The sequence below is a fragment of the Carcharhinus amblyrhynchos genome, chromosome 17, assembly GCF_965287045.1.
Source record: "Carcharhinus amblyrhynchos chromosome 17, sCarAmb.v2.hapA, whole genome shotgun sequence".
In the NCBI taxonomy this organism is placed as follows: Eukaryota; Metazoa; Chordata; class Chondrichthyes; order Carcharhiniformes; family Carcharhinidae; genus Carcharhinus; species Carcharhinus amblyrhynchos.
Genome location: NC_137340.1, coordinates 12,847,202 through 12,867,299, shown reverse-complemented (window position 1 = coordinate 12,867,299; position 20,098 = coordinate 12,847,202). Strand labels below are relative to the sequence as shown.

General features: G+C 42.4%; 1 protein-coding gene across 1 annotated transcript in view; it reads right to left on the bottom strand.

Annotated features, from left to right (window-relative positions):
- stambpl1 (STAM binding protein-like 1) overlaps positions 1-17,750 on the bottom strand; it is a 65,932-nt gene extending 48,182 nt beyond the window's left edge. The window contains exon 1 of the mRNA XM_080205500.1: positions 17,447-17,750. The gene's annotated coding sequence lies outside the window, so the exon portion shown is untranslated. The remainder of the gene's footprint in view (positions 1-17,446) is intronic.
- Between the last annotated feature and the right edge of the window lie 2,348 nt (positions 17,751-20,098).

Below are 20,098 nucleotides of genomic sequence, written 5' to 3'. Positions count from 1 at the left end.
CCCATGCACAAAGTTGCCACATTCTGCTGATTTCCGTCACACAGTTTTTTTCCTACCAGTATGACTGAAGTGAAATGTCTGAAAAGGCAAGTGAAGCAAGGAGCACAGTGATTGCACAACACTGATTGTGAGAACTGAGCACTCCCTCTGTGTCCAAAGTACAAATACTTATTTTGTTTTTGTTGTGAAGTTGATGACAGTTCAATTAATATATAAATGATTATGCAATTTCCATAACTCATTATGAAATATTTATCATGTATTAGATGCATTGAATCTTATTCAAGGGGTTATGGTAAGTGAAGAAGCCTGAATTCAATCTTGCGGCCCACTGAGATGAATAAGGGTCATTCATGCAGTCCACTCACTCACCTAGGCTGCCCAGCATTGTGCTACAGGGTTGATGTACACTCACTCAGTGTTGTAGTAACGGGAACTTCAGGAACGAAACAACCTCTTCATCAAATGCCCACAAGATAAAATGCAAAATTGAAGAACAACTTATTTATATATAATTTTACTACATGCATTAATATATACACACACACACACAATTTATTTATTCAGATATATGAGTGCATATATATATTTAATATTTCTGCTCTCTTACCTAACTTATTTTAAAATGTATGAATTCAATAAAGACCAGGGATGAAATCCTCCAAGTTTATGATCTTACCCCTTTCTATCTTCATTTTTCTTTTGGTCTCTTCTTCCATTGTCTTATCTAATTAGTATTTTCCCTGGCAAAGTACCAATTTAACACTTCACCCATTTTGCTGCCATTATTTGTAAGTATCTCTGAGTGGCCCTATCCTTATTATGACTTTTCTTCTGCTAGTCATGTCCTTACATGCACCAAGTCCCAACATCCTGCTGAGCAGCACCTCAATGTTAAAAGTTCTCATCTTTTTTCTCAAATGAATGTCACGGCCTTGCCTTTCCCGATCTCGGTGAAGGGGTTCAAATCACCGAAAGCAGTAGAGTTCCCCTGTGAATTAAGTACAGCACAGTTCCCTTGCAAGCTGCTGTGAAGACATCTCAGTGCAGTTCCCACACTTACGGGTGGGTAACACAAACAAGCTGACCGGGACAAGAGGGTGAGAACTCTGATAACCACAATGTGGTAGCCATAACAGCAGGTGTGGGTGTTCAGATGGTGTAGCCATGGTCAGCATTCCTGATTAGTAATCAATTATAATTAGACAAGTATATAGAGATTGGTTAATTATAGTCACCTGACATAAATGAAGTAATTATAACTCAGTTGTAATTGGATATCAATGACTACAGAACAAGTGTACACTTGGAAGATAAGCAAAGGTATAATTGTTCATGCCATGTATCACTCAACAAGACTGCAAGCCACTTTGGTGAAAGGCAGACTGCCTCACTATAGCTTTAATAAAGGCTGATTTAAAATTCCAAAAGCTTTGTCTGGTCCATCAAGGGTACAAAGTTAAGAATTTTGCTCGATAGCAGTGAAATTCTGTGTCACTTGGTAATTTTCGCCAGCCCTGTGACCCTCCAAGTTACAGGTGACCCTCAATCTCTGATCTCTTGGGCATCTCAGGTTTTATTTGCTCCACCACCAATTTCTTTTGGGATTCATTCATGGGATGTGAACACCACTGGCAAAGCCAGCATTTGCTGCTTGTTTTTAATTGTCTTTCATTCAGAAGGAGTTGATGAGCCAGCTTCTTGAACTGCTGCAGTCCATGTGGTGTTGGTGCACCCACAGTGCAATTAGGAAGGAAGGGAGTTCCAGGTTTTTGACCTAATATCAGTGAACAAATGACAAGTCAAAATGGTATGTGGTTTGGAGGGGAATTTGTAAATGGTGGTGTTCCCACCAGCTGTTTCCCTTATTCTTCTAGATGAGCGAGATCACAGTTTTTACAGAATGCCCACAGTGCAGAAGGAGGCCACTCGGCCCATTCAGGTTGCAATCTAAAAGAACATCCCACTCAGGCCCAATCTCCAGAGCCCCACGCATTTACCCCGCTAATCTTACTAACCAACACATTTTGAGCCACCAAGGGGAAATTTAGCATGGCCAATCTACCTAACCAGCACATATGGGACGAAACTGGAGCACCTGGAGGAAACCCATGCAGACATAGAGAGGATGTGCAAACTCTATAAAGACAGTTACCTGAGGCTGGAATTGAACCCAAGTCCCTGGTGCTGTGAGGCAGCAGTGCTAACCACAGTGCCACCGTGTCACCCACCACTTTGGACGGTGCTGTCAAAGGAGCCTTAGCGAACTTCTGCAGTGCATTTTGCAGGCGATACACATATCTGCCACAGCACTGGTGGTGGAGAGAATGAGTATTCTCTGGCATAAATGGGGTGTAAATCAAGTGGGCTGCTTTGTCCTGGATGGTGTTGAGCTTCTTGAGTGTTAGTTGAGCCTATTTGGGCAAATGGACAGTGTTCCATCAAATTCTTGACTTGTGTATTGTGGATGGTGGAGAGGCTTTCAGGAATCAGGAGGTGAGTTACTCACCACAAAATTCTTAACCTCTGAACTGCCTTTTTGGCCACAGTATTTATATGGCCAATCCAGTTCAGTTTCTGGTCATTAGTAACCACCAGGATGTTGTTGGTGGGGGATTCCTTGATGATAATGCTATTGAGTGTCAAGAGGTATAGTTGGATTCTCTCCAGCTGAAGATGGCCATTGCCTGGTACTTGTGTGATGTGAATGTTACTTTTCACATATTAGCCTAATGTTGCCCAGGTCTTGCTTCATGCGAGCAAGGATTGCTTCAGTGTCTTGAGCAGTTGTGAATGATATTGAACATTGGAGGAACATAATTAAACATTCAACATGATGGTGACAAGATCACTGATGAAGCAGATGAAAATGGCCAGTCGTAGGACACGACCATGTGGAACTCTAAAACCATGTCCCAGGGTTGAGATGACAAGCCACCGGAGCCATAATCTTTTGTGTTTGGTACGAGTCCAGCCAGCAGAGAGTTTTCCTTTGGATTGCCATTGACTTCAGTTTCACTAGGGCTCACTGATGCTGCATGCAATCAAATACTGCCTTACTGACAAGGGCAGCCGTTCACCTCACCTCTCGAATTAGACTCTCTTGTCCATGTTTAATGAGGTCTGGAATTGAGTGGCTCTGAAGAAACCCAAATTTAGTGTTGATGAGCAGGTTGTTGATAAGTTAGTGCCACTTGATAGCACTGTCAGCAACACTTTGCTGATGATAAAGTGGACTGCTGAGGCACTAATTGGCAGGATTGGATTTCAGAATCACAGAGCTGTTACAATGCAGAAGGAGGCCATTCAGCCCATTGTGTCTGCACCAGCTCCCTGAATGAGCACCATGGCTTAGTGCCGTTCTCCTGGCTTTTCTCTGTACCCCAGTTTCTACTCAAATAATCATCTAATGCCCTCTTGAATGCTTTAACTGAACCTTTCTCCACCACACTTCCGGGCAGTACATTCCAGACACCAACCATTGTGTGAAGAAGTGTTTTCTCAAATCACTTTAAATCTGTGCTCTCTCATTCTTGATACGCTAACGAGTGGGAGCAGTTTCTCCCCACCTACCCTAATCAGCCCCTTCATGATTTTGAACATATCTAACAAATTTCTCATTCCTGAAACCATTCTCCAAACATCTTTTGCACTCTCTCCAACGCATTCTCATCTTTCCTGTAGTGTGGCATCCAGTACTGTATACAATGTTCCAGCTGAGTCTAAATGGTGTCTTGTATAAGTTCAACATAGCCTTCTTGCTATTGTACTCTATGCCCTTGTTAATAAAGCCCAGAATACTATATGCTTTATTAACTACCCTCTCCATCATTCCTGCCATCTTCAATGATCTATACATTCATGTCCCTCTGCTCCTGCACTCACTTAAGAATTTTATCCTTTGTTTTATATTGTCTCTCCACGTTCTCCCTATTAAAGTGCATCACCTCACACTTCTCCACATTGAACTTCATTTGCTACCTAGTTGCCCATTCCACCAGCTTGTTTTATGTCCTGTTGCAGTCCTACACTTGTCTGCTGCACAGTTTACAATGCTTATCAGTTTTAGTATCATTCACAAACTTTGAAATTGTCCCCCTTCACACCAATATCTAGATGTAACAAGTGTTCCAATACTGATCCTGGGGAACTCCACTACAAGCCTTCCTCCCAGCCTGAAAATTATCCATTGACCAATACTCTGCTTCTTATCGTACAGCCAACTTTGCATCCACATTGCTAATGCTCCTTTTATTCTATGAGCTTTAACCTTTTTCACAAGTCTGTTGTGTGGCACCATATCAAATGCCTTTTGAAAGTCCATATACATCACATCAACAGCATTATCCTCATTAACCCTTTCTGTTACCTTCTCAAAAAACTCTGGCAAGAAATTTAAAAATAATTTCCATTTTAGAAATCCATGCTGGCTTTCCTAATCAATCCACATTTTCTACGTCTTGCTTTTTCTGGATAGGCCATACCTAGTCAATTTTCCATATTGTTGCGAAGAGGCCAATATTGGAGCTGTAGTACAACAACTTAGCCAAATGCGTGGCTAGTTCTGGTTCCAGAGCCCTTACATTGTCCAGTGCCTTCAATCATTTATTGACACTGCATAGAGTGAATGGAGTAGTTCAACACTAGTCCCTCTGATGCTAGGCCAAGGCAATTATTTGATTTATTACTGCCACATGCATTGGGATACAGTGAAAGTACTGTTTCTTGTGCTCCATACAGACAAAGCATACCATTCATAGAGTTCAATGGGGAGAAGAAAAAGAGAGGGTACAGAATACAGTGTTACAGTATAACTAGGATGTGGAGAAATAGCAACTTAATAGATGGTAGGTTCATTTAAAAGACTGATGCCAGCAGGGAAGAAGCTGTTATTACTTTTGGCTGAAGATAGCTGCGAATATTTCAGCCTTGCCTTCTGCACTGATATTCTGGGCTCTCCCATCACTGAGGAATGGGATCTTTGTGAACCTCCTCCTTCAGTTCGTTGTATAATTGTCCATTCTCATTCAAGACTGAAAAGCTTCAATCTGATCCACTGGTATTGGGATTGCTTACCTCTATCACATGCTGCCTCCACTGTTTAACATTCAAATAGTTCCATGTTATAGCTTCACCAGACTGGCATCTTATTTTCAGGTATGTATGGTGCTGCTTCCGGAATGCTCTCCTGGTTTAAATTGTAGAGTGAGGGATAAGTGGTTGCAAACGATAGTTAAAAATCCAGTGTGTTATAATTGGCCAAAAAGTTAACTGGACTAGCCATATGAATACTGTGCTACACGAGCAGTAAGGAGTCTCACAACACCAGGTTAGAGTCCAACCAGTTTATTTGATAGTAATCTCACAAGCTTTTGGAAACAGTGTTCCTTCGTCAGGTGTGTGGAAGAACCTTCTGAAAGCTTGTGAGATTACTATCAAATAAACCTGTTGGGCTTTAACCTGGTGTTGTGAGACTTCTTACTGTGTTTACCCCAGTCCAACGCCGGCATCTCTACATCATGACTACAAGAGCAGGTCAAAGGCTAGGAATTTTATGGCAAATAACTCACCTCCTGACTCCCCAAAGCCTGTCAATCACTGGCAAAAGTCTGGAGTGTGGTGGGATACTCTTCACTTGCCTGAATGAATACAGCTCCAAAGAAGCTTGGCACCACTTAAGGCACAACAACTTGTTCAATTGACACGCCATCCATAAACATTCAGATCTTCCACCACCATCGCAGAGTAGCAGCAGTGTGTACCATCTACAAGATGCACTGCAGGAACTCTCCAAGGTTCCTTAGGTAACACTTTCCAAACCCAAGACCACCACCATCTAGAAGGACAAGGGCAGCAGACAAATGGGAAAACTAACACCTGGAAGTTCCCCTCCAAGTCATACATCATCTTCACTTGCAGTGTATCACCTTTCTTCACTGTTGCTTGGTTGAAATAACGGAACTCCATCCCCAACAGCACTGTGAATGTACCTATTACATCTCAGGGACTACCGTGTTCAAGAAGGTGGCTCACTGTCACCTTCAAAAGGACAATGAGGGGTGGGTGATAAATTCTGGCCAAGCCAGCAATGCCTACATCCTGTAAATAAATTTTTACAGTAGAATGTAATTCTGCTGATGCTAATGGCCACAGAGTCTCATGGGTTCCCAGTGTGAACTGCTACAGCTCAGCCTTCAACGCTTTATTCCCACGAAACTCATCTCCAAACTCCATGGCCTGGCCTCGGCACTTCCTTCCTAACTCACACATCACAATTTCCTCCACAATCATCCTCAACACTGGTGCCCCACAAGTCTGTGTTCTCAGCCCCCTACAATACCCGTTATACACCAATAACCGTGTGGCCAAATTCCCCTCTAATTCGATTTTCAAGTTTGCTGACGACAACACCGTGGTGGGTCAGATCTCAAAAAACGATGAGACAGAGTACAGGAATGTGTTAGAGAATCTGGTGAACTGGTGCAGCAACAATAATCTCTTCCTCAATGTTAACAAAATGAAGGAGATTGTCATCAACTTCAGGAAGCGTAAAGGAGAACATGCCACAGTCTACATCAATGGAGACAAAGTAGGAAGGTTGATAGCTTCAAGTTTTTAGGTGTCCAGATCACCAAAAACCTGTCCTGGTCCCCCCAATGCTGACACTATAATTAAGAAAGCCCCATCAACGCCCCTACTTTCTCAGAAGACTACGGAAATTTGACATGTCAGCTATGACTCTCATCAACTTTTACAGGTGCACCACAGGAAGCATTCTTTCTGGCTGTGTCACAGCTTGGTACGGCTCCTGCTCTGCAGAGACTGCAACGAACTACAAAAGGTCATGAATATAGCCCTTCAATAACTCCATCGCAGTGGTGCTAATGAGCCACTCTTGGTGATGGGCAGTGATGGCTGGGCACCCAGAGTACATTTGTGCCTTTGCTACCCTCAGTATTTCTCATAAATAGTGTTCAACATGGAGGAGCACGAATTCATCAGTTGATGGGGAGCAGTAGACAATGATCAGCAGGAGGCTTCCTTGCTCATGCCTGATGTGAATCCAGAATCAATGTTAAGGGCTCTGTTGGATCGATGCTGCCGGACACATGCAGGGATGATGGAAGGATGTGAAATTTGCTATAAAAAAAAGGTACAATTCAGCAAACGTGACCAAGCAAAGCTGTTGCTTGACTATTCTGTGGAACAACTCCCCCAATTTTGTCCGCTGATGTTAGTGAGGAGGGCTTTGCAGGTTGACCAGGCAGGGCATGCCTTTGTCATTTCCACTACCTAGGTCAATGCTGGGTGATCTGTCCAGTTTTATTCTTATTTAGTTTTCCTGAAGCCATTCAATACAACTGTTAACTTTGCCTTCAGCTTCAAAGATCCAGGAATTCTCTCTGCAAACCCCTCCACTTCCTTTTCTCTCTTCCATGCTAGAAAATGCTTCTTAAAATCTCTTGAAGTGTTTGTCTCTAAATCTCCTTACATGACTCAATATCAAATTTAGTTTAAACATTCCTTGGGACATGTTATTACACTCAAGATGATTTGTAACTACAAGCACTGTTCTTATAAGTCTGCAGAATATTTTACAATTTGATTTCATATTCCCAACTGATTTAATTTTCCCTTTGCCTCGCTGATTGTTTCCTTAATCTCTCCCCTAACATTTTCGTATTCCAAATCAAACATAAAAAGGCTACATATATTGATGGTATAAATATAACAGTTCTGAAAAACATCACTCAGAGAAAGAAGAAATATACCCTAAGATCTAAAAAACTGTCATTTACATTTATTTATGTCACAAGTGGGCTTACATTAATACTGCAAATGAAGTTACTGTGAAAATCTCCTAGTCGCCACACTCCAGAGCCTGTCCGGGTACACTGAGGGAGAATTCAGGATGGCCAATGTATCTAACCAACACGTCTTTCAGACTATGGGAGAAAACTGGAGAACCCGGAGGAAACCCACACAGACACGGGGAGAATGTGCAGACTCCACACAGACAATGACCCAAGCCAGTAATTGAACTCAGGGCCCTGGCACTGTGTACCATCCATAGTGCCTTCTGTGGAGAGGAAACAGTCCTTCAGGAGTCTGAGGTTCAAGTAAGTAAAAATCTTTATTCCAGCCTGCTCCTGAATCACCCTAGGGAAATGCCTCAATAACTTACAGTTTGCAACACTCCTTTATACTTCTTACCTCCTATCATCACCGATTATCCCAATACATTTATCAACTGGTGAGATGTTATCCCATCCTGCGGCTTGGAGTTCTGGAATTTCCTTCAGTGTTTACACAGGCTGTGAGCAGCTACCATTGCTCATCAACAGAACGTCAAGAATCCCATCATGCGCCTTGCATACACTTTACGGTTATTAATGTATATACTGCACCTTTTAATACCCAGCCCTGCCTGTTCCGTTTCACAACCGTCAGCATGTTCTAAAGCACTGCCAATTAATTACTTTAACAGTCACGGGGTATATAGAACATTACTTTAAGCAGAAATGTGAAACAAACAGTAGTGAGTCAGCAACCAATTTAACCTTCATATTTCCATTTGCTTCAAAAAACATAAAAATCAAAAATGGACTGTTGACTCATGTCACTCATTTTACACTATCAAGCTAAGTCACAGTCTACCCCTCTTATTTTACATACATAGCAACCAGTCAGTCAATATTTTCTTCTGGTGCTGACTGAATGAGGAATGTTGATCAGGACGTGGAGGGAACTCTCCTGCCTTTCAAATAGAGCTACAAGGTCCATCACATCTGCCCCAACAAGCAGGAGAGGGCTGGGCTGGGAATTCCATCTGAAAGATCCCTTGCAGCACTCCTCGTTACTGCACTGAGAGGTCAAGCCTTGCAGAGAGATGAGATAACATCTGCATGGTGTGATTTTTGTGCTCAAATCCATAAGTGGGGCTTGTGTCCAAGGATCTCAGCTCCTGGAAAGGTGCCAAACTGATAATGGTGATCACTAAGGATGACTTGAGCAAAATGGAATCTGAAACATCATCCCAAACCAAAAAGCCAAGCAGTGTGCCTTAATGACTACTGTCCAGTGACTCTGACATCCATTATTATAAAGTGCTTTGAAAGGTTACTCATGGCACAAATCAATTCCAGTTTCCTGGATTTTCCTGGATCCGCGACAGTTTGCCTACCTCCGCAACAGGTCCATAGCGGACGCCATCTCCCTGGCCCTGCACTCAACCCTAAAACACCTAGATAACCATGACACGTATGTCAGACTCCCATTTGTTGACTACAGCTCAGCCTTCAACACCATTATTCCTACGAAACTCATCTCCAAACTCCATGGCCTGGGCCTTGGCTCGACCCTCTGCAACTGGATCCTGAACTTCCTTACTCTGAGACCACAGTCAGTGAGGACAGACAACAACACCTCCTTCACAAGTATCCTCAACGCCAGTGCCCCTCAAGGCTGTATTCTCAGCCCCTTACTATGCTCCTTATAAACCTATTATCCTCCAAGTCGATTTTCAAATTTACTGATGACACCATCATAGTGGGTCGGATCTCAAACAATGACAACAAAGCGTACAGGAACGAGATAGAGAACCTGGAGAGCTGGGACAAAGACAATAATCTCTCCCTCAATGTCAACAACACAAAGGAGATTATTGTTGACTTCAGGAAGGAGAACATGCCCCTGTCTACATCAGAGACAAAGACAAATGGTTGAAAGCTTCAAATTTTTAGGTGTCTAGATCACCAACAACCTGTCCTGGTCTTCCCATGCTGACACTATAGTTAAGGAAGCCCACAAATGCCTCTACTTTCTCAAAAGACTAAGGAAATTTGGCATGTCAGCTATGACTCTCACTAACTTTTACAGATGCACCATAGAAAGCACTCTTTCTGATTGTATCATATCTTGGTATGACTCCTGCTCTGCCCAAGACCACAGAAACTACAAAAGGTCATAAATGTAGCCCAATCCATCACACAAACCAGCCTCCCATCCACTGACTCTGTCTATACTTTCCGCTGCCTCAACAACGCAGCCAGCATAACTAAGGAGCCCACACACTTCAGACATACACTCTTCTACCTTCTTCCATTAGGAAAAAGATACAAAAGTTTGAGGTCACGTACCAACTGACTTGAGAACAGCTACTTCCCTACTGAACGGACCTACCTTGCATTAAGTTGATCTTTCTCTACACCCTAGCTATGCCTGTAACACTACATTCTGCACTCTCTCACTTCCTTCTCTACGAATGGTATGCTTTGTCTATATAGCATACAAGAACAATACCTTCCACTGTATACTAATACATGTGACAATAATAAATCAAATCAAAGAAAAGGCTGGAAGCAGATATCATTAAATCGCATCTCCAATTGTCAACCTTAGCTATAGTTCAGCGACAGAACTGCAACTGCACCTCTTTTGGTCCAATCTGAAAGTTACTAATAAACCAGAAATGCCCCTCTGAAAGGAATTCCATGAGTATACTGTGACAATTGAGAACAAAAATCTTTAACGAGAACTTAGCTAATGAGGTTAGTATCAGTGCATCCATGCTACACAAACAAGGGTAAAGATAACAAAACACTGACATTCCTTTCTGTAAAACATACGTTGATTAGAAGACCCCACTTGCTATGATCTCTATAAATGTCTCAGTTGTAAAAGGAGTATACTGACTAAATAAATTCAAATACCTTTAGCAACCCTAGATATTTACACCAAAAGACAGACTTTGGGCTGGATTCTCCAGCTGCACTCACTGCAAGACCAGAAATTCCCACCTAAGTTTTTTAGACTTTTGAACGGCCTGTGCTGAAATTTCCCACACTGGGTGAGGCAGCAGAATTTCAACCTTATTTTGTGATATTTTGAGACTCTAAATTCAGTTTAAAATGACAATAAAAAGTTAGTCAAATACTTTCCCCACTTCTATTACACGAAAAATAATTCAATATTTTGAATAACACTTTCAGGTAACGCAGTGTAGATTGTAATAACTTGCTGCATATTGTTTTCCTCATTTTCCTCTGGTTCTTTTACCAACTACTTTAAATTTGTTTCCTCTGGTTACCAACCCTTCTACCTTTTCGATCAGAACCACTCAAAATGTCAAAAAATCTCCATTAAATTGCCCCTAATCTTCTCTGTTCTAATGAGAACAATCTCATTGTGCCATGTACGTACAACACTAAACCATAAAGAAATTAAAAAGGTCCAAACCATGTCCTGATTTCAGCCAGGGTAGATGTTTGAACACTATAAAAGACATTGTGCCCTTGCGAAAGGAAATGGAAAAAAAAATCAGACAGTTTGTGCTCCTATTTATGTTCAATTAACTCACTGAAAAATGCACACGGCCAGTGAGAAGGGGGTTAGAGCACGCAGGACAAAACCATACACTTCATCTGCTCTACCTAGCAACACAGTCAGTCTTTGGCTTCAATCCACTTTCCTGCCCAAATCCCCTGATTTCCTGAGGAACCAAAAATCTATCAATTTCAACTATAAATTCAAAGATGGATTATCCACAAGTTTTGGGGCAGAGAATTCCAAAGGTTCACAACCCTTTGAATGAAGAAATTTCTCCTCTGCTCAGTCCTAAATGATCAGCCCCTTATTCTGAGACTGCACTCTCTTGGTTTAGATTCCCAATCTCTCAGTGCCAACCTCCTTCAATGAGGTTACTTCCCATTCTTCGAAACTCCAAAGAATGTAAACTCAATTTATTCTGCCTCTTATCAATGGGCAACTCTGTCACCCAAGAGAACAATTTAGAGAACTGACCAACGCCAATTTATTTTATTCATTCTGGGATGTGGGCAGTGCTGGCTGGCCAGCATTTATTGCCCCCATCACTCATTTTGCCCCGAGAACATGATGGTGAACTGCCTTCTTGAACCATGGCAAGCCATGTGAAGTAGGTACACCCATAGTGCTGTTAGAGAGGCAATTCCAGGATTTTGACCCAGTAAAAGTGAAGGAACGGTGATATATTTCCAAGTCAGGATATTGAGAGGCTTGGAGGAGAACTTGCAGGTGGTGCTGGTGTTCCCAGGAATCTGCTGTCCTTGTCCATCCAGGTGCTGGCCATTGTAGGTTTAGAACATAAGAGCATAAGAAATAGGAACAGGAGTAGGCCATCCAGCCCTTCGAGCCTGCCCCGCCATTCAATAAGATCATGGCTGATCTGTCGTGGCTCAGTTCCACATTCCCGCTCTCTCCCCATAACCCTTAATCCCCTCTCTTATCAAAAACCCATCAACCCGCATATTAAAAACTTTTAGTGAGGCAGCCTCCACCACTTCAACGGGCAGAGAATTCCAGAGATTCACCACCCTTTGAGTGAAGAAGTTCCTCCTCAACTCCGTTCTAAACCGCCCCCCCCCTTTATCTTGAAGCTGTGCCCCCTAGTCCTACTGTCCTTTCTGAGCGGGAAGAGTCTCTCCATCTCTATCCTGTCCATCCCATTCATCATCTTATACATCTCAATGAGATCTCCCCTCATTCTTCTAAACTCTAACGAGTACAAGCCTAGTTTATTCAGCCTCTCCTCATAGCTCAACCCCTTCAACTCCGGTATCAGCCTAGTAAACCTCCTCTGCACTCCCTCCAAGGCCAAAATATCCTTGCGTAAGTACGGCGACCAAAACTGCACACAGTACTCCAGCTGCGGCCTCACCAATGCCCTATACAGCCGCAGCAAGACCTCCCTACTTTTATATTCAATCCCTCTCGCTATGAAGGCCAGCATCCCATTTGCCTTCCTGACCACCTGCTCCACCCGCAGGCTGGGTTTTTGCGACTCATGCACAAGGACCCCGAGGTCCCTCTGCACCGTCGCCTGCTGCAGTTTTTCGCCCCGTAAGAAATAGTCCTTCCTACCTTTATTCCTACCAAAGTGGACCACCTCGCACTTGCCAACATTAAATTCCATTTGCCATTTCCTGGCCCATTCACCCAACCTATCTAGATCCTTCTGCAGACTCTCCACACCCTCCGCGCAATTTACCGTTCCCCCAATCTTGGTGTCATCAGCAAATTTCGACACCATACACTCGGTTCCCTCCTCCAGATCATCTATATAAATGGTAAATAGCTGAGGCCCCAGCACTGACCCCTGGGGCACTCCACTAGTCACCAACCGCCAATCCGAATAGCACCCATTAACCCCCACTCCCTGCCTCCTATTTGACAACCAATCCTCTATCCACGCTAACATCCTACCCCCAACTCCATGCCCCCTGACCTTCTGCAATAACCTCTTGTGAGGTACCTTGTCAAACGCCTTCTGAAAATCAAGAAGAACCACATCCACCGGCTCTCCTCTATCCATCGCCCTAGACACATTCTCATAGAACTCCAATAAATTTGTCAGACACGACTTCCCCTTAACAAAACCGTGCTGCATCTGCTCTATCAAGCAATTCCCCTCAAGATGCTTCGCTACTTCCTCCTTGAAGGAGGTTTGGAAGGTTCTGTTTAAGAAGCCTTGGCAAATTCCTGCAGTACATTTTGTAGATAGTATACACTGATGCTACTGTGCGTCAGTTGAATGTTTGTGGATGGGGTGCCAATCAATTGGGCTACTTTGTCCTGGATGGTGTCAAGCTTCTTGAGTGTTGTTGGAGTTATGCCCATCCAGGCAAGTGAAGAGAATTCCATCACACTCCTGACATGTACCCTGTTGATGGTGGACAGACTTTGTGGAAATCAGGAGGTGAGTTACTTGATGCAGGATTCTGAGTCTTTGATCTGTTCTTGTAGCCACAGCATTATATGGCTAGTCCAGTTAAGTCCCTGGTCAATGTTAACCCCCAGGATGTTTGTAATGGGGGATTCAACAATGGTAATACCATTGAATTTAGAAGAGTAATGGTTTGATTCTCTCCAGCTGGAGATGGCCATTGTCTGGCACTTGCGTGGTACGAATATTACTTGTCACTTGTCAGCCCAAGCCTGGATATTGTCCTGTCTCACTGCATTTGAAAACGGACTGCTTCAGTATCTGAAGAATCCCAAATCGCTGAACATTATGCAGTCTTCAGCGAACATCCCCACTTCTGACCCTCTGATGGAAGAAAGGTATTGATGTAACAATTGAAGGTTACTGGACTAAGGACATTACTGTACTGAGGAACTCCTGCAGTGATGTCCCGGGACTGAGGTGATTGATTTCCAACAACAACCATCTTCCTTTGTGGTTTAGGTTCATACCTGGCTCAGAGAGATTTCTGCAACTGTATCCTTCCTTAATTACAGAAACCAAAACTGCACACAGTCTTCCAGGTATGGCCTCACCAAAGCTTGATACAATTGTGGCAACACCTCTTTAATCATGTACTCCAATCTCCTTGCAAGAAAAGCCAACATGTCATTTGCTTTCCTAATTACATACTTTGCTACTTTTTGTTACTTGGATAAGTACACCCAAGTCTCTCAACATCTACATTTACAGGTTTTGTGTTCTTTCAAAAAAAATTCCATTTTTCTATTAGCACTGGAGTATTATGCTTCTCCACATTATATTTCATTGTCACCTTGTTGCCCACTCACTTAACTGCTCTATACCTCTTAGATGGTGTGGCACAGCAGTTAGCACTGCTGCCTCAGAGCCAGGAACCTGGGTTCAATTCCCAACTTAGGCGACTGTTTATGCGGAGTTTGCATGTTCTCTCTGTGTCTGCGTGGGTTTCCTCTAGGTGCTCCGGTTTCCCCTCACAGTCTGAAAGATGTGCTGATTAGATGCATTAACCACGCTAAATTCTCCCTGAGTGTACCCAAGTGCCGGAATGTGGCGACTAAGGGATTTTCACAATAACTTCATTGCAGTGTAAATGTAACGTTATTTGTGACACTAATAAATTTAAAAAAACCTTTGCAGCCTAATTATCTCCTCTTTACAACTTGCTTTCTCACCAAGGGATCCAGTGATCTCCAAGTTTAACAGTATATTTGGCACTCACTCGGGATACACACACATATCAGTGCCTCCTCAAGTGACCTCTTATATGTTGCCATTACAGTGTCCATGCAGAATCAACACTTGAGACAAGTGGGAACATAACAGGAAATATAGAAACCAATCAGCACAAACAGCCTTTATAAAATCCCTGATTCATGTCCTTTGTAGGTTAAGATTACACAAACTTGGTTCACGGAGGTTCTTTACAGATGACAAACAGAAGAAGATAGCTGTGAACAGAGTAATCTGGTATCAACCAGTTTCCTGCTCTCAAGTACTTCATCTGTCCCCTTAGATTTCTGCTTGTCCTTTCTTAATTCAAGCTTTAAGAACAATTTTGTTTTTTTACAAAGTGGGGTCTGGATTGCAAACTGGGCCTTCAGAGCTTTTGAAAAATTCTAGTCCCTTCACTATTTTCTAAAACATCTCACATTTAATAATAACAAGTTGCACTTCAAGCAGTCTTATAAGGTTCAAATAATTACCTACATAGAGTCAGAGTACTTCTGGTTGGCTGACACACTGGTCAACTTATATACTCCACCATAGTTTGAAAAATTAAATGTACATAAATTCTCATATTTACATATCGAACCCTTTCAATTTTCTCAATAAACTTATATCAGATTGCAACCATTATTTCAAGTGTTATAATTTACAAATACAACACAAATATAAACCATGGATAGTAGATTGTTTTTCTAGCTCATTTTATCAATATCAATGTAATGTTTTGCAAGTCTGTATTTGCAATAAAGGTTCAGATCCTAATTCCCACTGGATTATGAATAAAGCCTTCAAAAGAGAACTGAAAGCCTCTCCACATGAAATCATTCAATTTTCAAGTACCTTTTATGCTTACAGTAATTTCCATTAGATCTGGTCATATTTTTCAAATCATTTATGGCATTGATCAGCACTTAGCTGTGCGTTACAGAACTGATCTCACAAGGGATTGAATCAACATACTTATTTGTACCAAATACATTTCCATTGTCTTTTGCCTTTACATATATTCCACACTCTCTCTTTAATAGGGAATATTCCTTATGCAAGATTCACTTAACACTGGTGATACTAATTGATTGATTCTGAATCAATTCGATCCTGGGGCTATTTTTCAGAGAACGTGCGCTGTGTGACTCTATGAGAACCATATTTACAATGCAAGAGGCCATTCGGCCCCTCATGCATGTTTCTTTACTGGAACAATTTAAAACAAATCTAACTACCGTTCTGCCTTCAATACCCTGTACACATCGCAGTTTTTTTTTCCCTAAAAGATGTAATGATGTGCCTCAACCACAATGCATTGCCTACTGGATTACTTGTAGTAACTTAATTGCAGTGTTAATGTAAGCTTACCTATGATACTAATAAATACAATAAATAAAGTATCAAGTTGGAAGTTGAACATACATGGCTGTATTACACACATGTACACTTCTTTGAATTAAATTTCCAAACATATTGCACAAGTAGTTAGCACAGTGAGTATCGAATGCTCTTCCCTCTCACAGAGATTTTACTTACGGCACAGTGCTGAAAAACACTGCCTTGCACACGAGGTAATCAACCTTCAACAATCAGCTAAACACAATAGATTTCATCTACAAACAAGACAAGAGGCAAAGGCACAATGACGCAGGTTCGCCACTCCTCTCGGGCAGATATTCAGAAACAGAAAGGTCACTTCACACTCCACGCTTATTTTCTTCGCTTTCCCCCTCCCACACAACTTTCTACTCCTCCCAGACCCAGACTGAACTCCCCAAATTGGAACCCACCACCACCGGGGCAGGGGAGGGGGAAATCTCACAGTAAGACATTCTGAATGTTTACCAAGTACAAATCTGTGACCGGGGACATTGGAGAGTGTAAAATGTGCAGCAGTTCCTGTTCTCCGTCACGTGGCATTGGTAGCACCCTTCTTAGATTTCTGGTTCTAAGCTAACCCAGTGATTTAAGAAGAAGCATTAGCAATCAAATACTTCACAACCCTCATAATATATCAGCTTACTTGGAAATTACATTGTTTTCATTGAAATCCCTTTGAAATAGGTGGACTTTACACACACACACACACACACATAGATATTTGAAATATGCTCAAATTTCTGTAACTACAAATCTTTTCATCAGGTCGCCGTTTAATAGGAAACATCTCAATGTCCGGATACCACAACGAAAGATAGGTTTTGCCCTTCCGGAGATAGAAGCCCACCATCAAAGTTAACCTGCAATCCAATCGCTCCAACTATTCATCGATAAACGGGAGCAGAATTTTAAATGTTCTCTTTTTTCTGTACCTGACACAGTTCAACAATCCGAGTACTGGAACCAAATAACACATTCCCCAACATTACAAGATCACTTGTGGGATTGTTTGGGACAGTTGCATTGAAAAAAGATTTTTTTTAAAAATAACATTATTATTAATTGTATCGGGGCAAAGTCTCCCTTTACCTAGAGAAGTGCTCGCCACTTCAATCCCACCAGAGATCCAGATGGATGGATAGATGTCCCTTAACCCGGACAGGCCAGCAGCGGGTGCATTAGCCAGGCCGATCCCCGGCTATCCAGCGTTTTCCCCGGTCAGATCATTCGGGAGCTGCTGGAAGTGGCTGCCGCATCAGCAGCTACATTGTACAGCCCCACAATGAGCTCGGCCGCGGCTGCAGCTCAGTCCCAGCGCCGGTTCCTCACTCACAGCGCCTCCCATCAACCAGAGACTGCAGGAACCCGGGGATTCATTAACAATCTTGACATCTCACAGGAGATCTAGCCCCGGCACACACTCTCCACCCCTTAATGCATCCGCCCTACAGAACACTGACACATATGCACACAACTCAACAAAAACACCACCCACACACACCCCCTAAACCCAAACAGCACACACAGCCCCTAAACCCAAACCGCACACACAGCCCCTAAACCCAAACCACACACACCCCCTAAACTCTATAACACGCTCAATTAATACATTTGGAATTGAAATCTAATCCCTGTGACAGTGTTCATAAAACTCTCATTAATTGCAAAAGTCTATCTGGTTTGGTGATTTCCTTTGGGGTAGGAAATCTGATGTCCTTACCAGGCCTCTGCAATACGGTCGACTCTCACCAGCCATCTCAAATGGCCTACAAAGCCACTCAGTTCAAAGGCAATTAGGGAAGGGCAATAATACCCACGCATCACATGAAAGGGTAAAAGCTACTGTCAGCAACCAATTGCTGTTGGTTTGGGTGACTTGGAATGTTGTGCACTTAAGCTGAAAGCAGGACACTACCCAACATTTTAAATGAACATGAGTGCATAACGTAATGTCATTCTGCTTCAACTATATCAAAAAATGCAACCAGAGATTTTTAACTAGTAAAAAGGTAAACTACATAAAACATAGTTTGCAGCTTATAGCAGTTCACGTATCCCAAGGTCAAATCCAAATCACAGTCCAAGTATAATGACTGAAATGTAACTCAGAATGTAGACTCATCCATAACATAATCATGCAGCCTCTGCTAGTTAGAAAGACCTAACCGAGCCTGGATATCATTCAGTGAAATGATAATGAAGAAATGACTCAAGCACCCTAAATTGGTGTAATACTATACATGATCAATAACTACAAGCTATTAATCAAGCAATGTTTAATATTGCAACATCCTTTGAATTCAGTGGGACAAGTTGAGGAAGAGTAACAAACTAGGCTCAACAAGGTAGTAGATCCAATATGACATTCCCCCGGTTGTGTATCAGGGACTTTTGCGGATAAGCTGAAGGAAATGCTTGATGATCTGGTCAGACAGGGCATCAACACTCCTGTAAGAATGCCAGTCACATGGTCCAGCTTGTTGCTAGTCATTCCTCAGAAGGATGGCATGTCTAAAAGACCTAAGCAAGGCTGCCAAGCTAGGGTGTTCTGCTTGGCCAACTATCAATGGTTCCACACCTGCACGGTACTCCAGAATACATGATTCTCAAAGTCTGCAAGGTCTCAGTTGAACAGTCATCGTAGCTGATTAGGGATAGTCAGCATGGCTTTGTGAGTGGAAAACAATGTCTCACAAATTTGACTGAGTTTTTTTGAAGGGTAACCAAGAAGGTAGATGAGGACAGTGCAGTTGATGATGTCTACATGGACTTTAGCAAGACCTTTGACAAGGTACTACATGGTAGATTGTTGCATAAGGTTAAATCTCATGGGATCCAGGGTGAGGTATCTAAATGGATACAAAATCAGCTTCTTGACAGAAGCCAGAGGGTGGTTGTAGAGAGTTGTTTTTCAAACTGGAGGCCTGTGACCAGCGGTCTGCCTCAGGGATTAGTGCTGGGCCCACTGTTATTTGTCATTTATATTAATGATTTGGATGAGAATATAGGAGGCATGGTTAGTAAGTTTGCAGATGACACCAAGATTGGTGGCATAGTGGACAGTGAAGAAAGTTATCTCCAATTGCAACGGGATCTTGATCAATTGGGCCAGTGGGCTGACGAATGGCAGATGGAGTTTAAATTTAGACAAATGCGAGGTGATGCATTTTGGTAGATTGAACCAGGGCAGGACTTACTCAATTCAATTAGTTTTGTAATGGTTGGTTCAGAGAAAATGCTTGAAGTAACAAATCAAGCCCATGATAACCATTTAGAGATTCTCCTACACTGGCACAACAATGTAGAGTGCTGTGAAACATGAATCAAATTAAACTGCCTTTCACTGGGCACACAGCTATGGAAAGTGAACCAGCCAAAGTGAAAAACATTATGGAGATACCATCACCAATCCACCTCAACTTTGACTTTTTAGCTGAACTAACTGTCCAAAGGGATTTAATATTCATTGGGCAGAAACCCATATTGCCAGTTGTAACACATAGAAAAATGCCAGTAGCTCATTCAATATGTATGGATAAACTAGACTCCATCCATCAAAACCACAACATCTTTTATTGGTTGACTTATGCCTTTTAGATGGTGGATGGGTTTTGGGGAGTTGGATGATGACTTACCATCACCAGCCTTTGAATTGCTCCTGTAGTCACAATATTTATATGGCTAGTCCAGTTCAGTTTCTGGTCAGTGGTAACCTCCAGGATGCTGACGGTGGGGCTTTCA